Source organism: Schistocerca serialis, chromosome 1 (genome assembly GCF_023864345.2).
Source record: "Schistocerca serialis cubense isolate TAMUIC-IGC-003099 chromosome 1, iqSchSeri2.2, whole genome shotgun sequence".
In the NCBI taxonomy this organism is placed as follows: domain Eukaryota; kingdom Metazoa; phylum Arthropoda; class Insecta; order Orthoptera; family Acrididae; genus Schistocerca; species Schistocerca serialis.
Window position 1 is genome coordinate 1221096598 of NC_064638.1, and position 5126 is coordinate 1221101723.

The following is a 5126-nucleotide window of genomic DNA, read 5'->3' on the forward strand; positions in this document are numbered from 1 at the left end:
CAATCGTGCGAAAAGTAATAAAGTAAATATTTGTTAATTAATCACAGCCGAGCTGTACCCATTACAATATCATTCAAAAATTCATGGCTGCTGTAACCTACATGAAGGAAATGACAAATAAATTATCACTTACATCGAAGAACTGATGAAAAGAGACATATATACTTTCGTACAATATCGTTAGGTTTGACATAAAGCGTTTTTATCATCCGTAACGCCCTGTCCAATAGAAAAACGTATAACAGTTAAAGTAACGAAGAAAACATTTCAACAAAGAGTTAGAAAATACAGTCTGTATCACAATTTCTATTTTTAGGCTTCTAGCAGTGTTAGAAGGAATGTAGTAGATTAAGTTATGATAAGGAACAGACTTACCGAAATGAAAAATTATGATTGTTAAATGAATAGTATCCTAAAATCACCAAGTTCGGATTTTTCATTCTGTTTACACTCTATAAATGTTCCACGAGTGCTCCTATGGTCACACGACAAACACTGAGTCGGAAGCCAAAAATGTTCAAATGTGTGTGAAATCTTATGGGACATAACTACTAAGGTCATCAGTCCGTAAAGTTACACAACACTTAACCTAAATTATCCTAAGGACAAACACACACATCCGTGCCTGAGGGAGGACTCGAACCTCCGCCGGGACCAGCTGCACAGTCCATGGCTGCAGCGCCCTAGACCGCTCGGCTAATACCGCGCGGCAGTTGGTAGCCAATTTCATGCCATACTTTATGTAGTAACATTCTGTCACTGTCATAATATCTTCGTTGATGCATTCTCTGAGCTGTTCCAGTGCTCTTGGCGGTGGACGTACGTAAACACAGTCTTAATGTAACCGCAAAGGGAACAAGTCACACCTAGTTAAGCCGGGTGACATGGGGGCCCAAGGGACAAGGGAGGACAGCCACACTACTCTCACTCCACCGATGCGGAAATCCGTCGTTTAGGCAGCGCCGAACATCAATGCTCCACTGAGGGGTGCCCTGTCTTGTTGCAAAATGAAATTTGTGGAATTAGCAGACAGTTGGGGAAATAACCACCGCTGCAACTTCCCGAGATAACACGTCATAATCTCCTTATACAAGGAAAACGGACCTCACAGCTTGGTATGTGACACCGCACAGAAAGCATTAACCTTCGGTGAATCTCGTTCACGCACTACAATTTCATGAGGTCGTTCAATGCCCCACACTCTCACATTACGGGACATAACCTTTGCAGGTAAATGGGAGATGGCTTCGTCGCTGAACATCAATCTGGAGTTGAAGAGTTCATTCTGAAGTGCTTCCTACAGTGTGATGCAAATTAATAATTCAGTGTAAAGTTTTGCGCGAGCTGCAGACGGTACGGTTGGAAATGTAAGCGCCGTCGAAAATTCTTCCACTCAATTTGCTTCGGTATTCCCAGTTCGTGGCTTGTGTGGACTGTTGATTCTTTTGGACACTCTAGGACACTTTTCCTCATCGTGCAAACCTGTGGATTTGGGACAGCTGGTCGACGGGTATCTGTGTCCTTAAACTATCGATACCAACGCACAATACTATCCTTACGTGGCGGTTCTTTACCATAATTCCTCCTGAATACATGTTGCACTGTTGTAATTCATAAACACGTCGCATATTACAAAACACAGGAACTCTTTTCTTGCTTCGTCGTCATTTTGTCAATGCACTGCACTCGTAATGTCAGCTGGTGGGCACAAGACAAAACCGGTGAGTTTATGTTTCTGTTTATGCACCAGCCATATTTGTACATGAAGAACTTCGGAAAATTTAGACTTTTGAAAACAAATGCATTGCTTATGGTAGTAAAGCTTTTTTCAAGTGGTTATCTGCAGCCGATAAATGTTCGGAAAGAAACGTTTTTTTTTACTAAAGGCTATACAGCTTCAATTACTCTCTACTATCTTCACGAGAGATACGAGGGTAAGTCAAATGAAAACCTTAAATTTGTATTGACAAATCGAAATTTCGCGACGTTATCCAGTATGTTGGTAAGCGTACTACAAACAGCGTTCAGAATGGCCTGTAGGTGGCAGCATAGTGCAGATGCACTCATACCGTCGCAGTAGCAGTATAAAGATGGCCGACCTACTTGCGACTTGCACCAGGGAAGGAACAGCGTCCTGTTATTCGGTTTTTGCATAGTGAAGGTGTGAAACCTATTGAAATTCATCGACGAATGAAGGTTAAGTTCAGTAACGCATGTTTGTCGCAGCAGCAAGTCTATGAATAGAGTAGGAAGTTCGAAAATGCTGTGACTTCAGTGGAAGATGCTCCTCGTCCAGGTCTGGCACAACGAGTTGTGACTCCACAAAAGGAAAACCGCCGTGTGATAGTGAATGAAATTGCAGCATGTTTACAGATTAGTCATGGGTCAGCACACCACGTTGTGGCCAGCCAGTGTGACCGAGCGTTTCTAGGCGCCTCAGTCTGGAACCGCGCGACTGCTACGGTCGCAGTTTCTAATCCTGCCTCGGGCATGGATGTGTGTAGTATCCTTAGGTTAGTTACGTTTAAGTAGTTCTAGGGGACTGATGACCTCAGATGTTAAGTCCCATAGTGCTCAGAGCCATTTGAACCCTTTTTGAACCACGTTGTGCATGATGTACTCCAGTTTCACAAAGTGTCTGGAAGATGGGTGCCACGGCAGCTGACTCCTGAAATGAGAGAACGACGTGTAGATGCTTGTGAAGAACTTCTTCGGCGCTTTGAACGAGAAGGTGATGGCTTCCTTGCAAGAATCGTTACTGGGGACAAAATCTGGGTTCATTTCCACCAACCGGAAACGAACAGAGCGAGCAAGGAATGGCGCCACTCCTCATCACCAAAACCAAAGAAGTTTCGAACAGAACCATCATTTTGGAGGATTACATGCCTAGGGGGACCACTGTCACCATTGCATCATACACAGATCTCCTAAAAAGTTATCTGCGGCCTGCAATCAAATCAAAGCGACGTGGATTGCTGTCAGCAGGTGTCCTTTTGCAACATGACAAATGCAAGGCTCCACACTGCCAGTTCAACAGTTCCAACAATCACAACCTGCATTTTGAGTTCCTTCCTCATCACCATACTCACGAGATCTTGCCTCAAGTGATTTCCATATGTTGGGACCACTGAAAGATGCAATGGGAGGAAAGAAGTTCCGTTCTGATGAAGAGGTACGCCACGCGGTGCATGAATTGTTGCGCGGACTACCAAAAGAATTTTTTTCTAAAGAAATTTATGCACTTTGTAAGCGCTGGAGCACTTGCATCGAGCAAGAGGGCGATTATGTTGAAAAGTGATACAGCTTTGTACCACTTCTGCACAATAAATAATATTGAAAAATATTTAACGTTTTCATTTGACTCACCCTCGTAATAACGTACATTAGTTGGTCAAAAATTCATCTGCTGTATTTTACAAGTACCAAAATGGCTACAGCATAAACGAAACTGTACAGCTGTTGGCACAAAAAGATTTTCTCCTTACACCTATAGTATAGCCTTGTACTTCCCCCTGAAGCTTCCTCGATTACACTGACCCTGCAGGCTGGGAGCAACGGAAGAGGAGCGTCTGGGAAGTGGTCCGGCACCTGCACGTACCGTCGACGGCTGCGCCAGTAGCGCTCCCGCCGCGCCGCGCCTCGCAGTGCCGGTGTTAATTTGGGAGGGTGCCGGAAATTCGCCGGCGGGGCGAGTCTGGCGCGCCTCGCCTGCCGTCTTGAGCGGCGCCTGAATATTTCAGGGCCCAGGAGAGCCGAGCGGGCGGCGCGCCGCTACCTCGCTGCCTGCCTGCCAGCCGGGGCTGCCTACCTACCAGGCGGCTTCCAGAACTCGCAGGCCCGGACTGCGTAGGCGGCGCAGCAGACTTGCGTGCTCCGACCGGAACCCGCGCATTAATCATTGAACACCAATTACTCTTCGCCGGGTTAAAAATTCCGTTTCGCGCAGCTAAATATCAACAGGTAAACCACACGCTCTATCAACTCACACTGTGTGATGGGGAAAAGTTAAACAGAGCCAAACCGCCTAAATTTTCAGTCTCCTAATTTATATATTTATTTTTTAGTACTTCTCATTGGCAGTTAAGCATGAAGCTATAACAAAAGAGCATGGTGCGATTCTTGAAAGTAAAAGTAAATTCATTAAAAAACACATAACGTTGGCATCTATCTCCGTATGTTTTCTATGTTAGGTCAGATTATGTTAGATCTGTGCAATTCTTTTACAATTCTGCAAAATTATATCGAAGGCAAAGTCTTTCGACAGAGTAAAAAGTAATAACCAGCTGTTGTTAATAACGCTACTTATTAAGAACAAATATTGCCATTAACCATGCCGAACCGATAGGTTGATCCTCAGAAGGCTGTCGACGTATAAAATTACCTTGTGACGTCTCCGCCATGTTCAGTGATTGTGGCATTGTAGATGCTGGAGCCAACAGCCAAAAAACGATGTGGGGAAAATGCTGTGTTGTTTTTATAAAAATACTTAATACTGAATTATAATAAGGTAAAATGCTTTCTAAGAAACGGATAGATGACCTCCAACTACTGCAACATTCTGGAAAAGGTAGCGTGATGAATCATCTCGAGAATATAGAAATATACATCCATAAAAGCATAGTACTACATCACCTTCTCAATGATCAATCTAAGTAAACCGATTAGCATTTCTACAAATATCGTTCGGATTCTTTCTACTTTGAGACGTGGGTGTGGTGTTCACTTTGAAACATAAGCGAACACTATTCCCATCGACAATAATAAAATCCAGGCATTTCCATGACGCAAAATAAAACATCCTACTGATTCATGCAAGACACTTTCTTAAGTAAATGTTTAAACTAAATTAGATTTCCAACAAGCATGCACAATTTTAAAATAGTTTTAATATAAAATATCTATGACAATACTGTTAGTAGGCTGTCATATCTGCCTCCATAAAAAGTGTGTATACGGAGCTCACAGAATTTAACAGGACATTTATTGCCACAATATTTTTATGGTTAACTGGTTTTCTTTACTTATTTACATTGTTGTGGTCATCAGTCCAGAAACTGACTTGATGCAGCTCTCTATGCTACTCTATCCTGCGCAAGCCTCTTCATCTCCAATTAACTAATGCAACT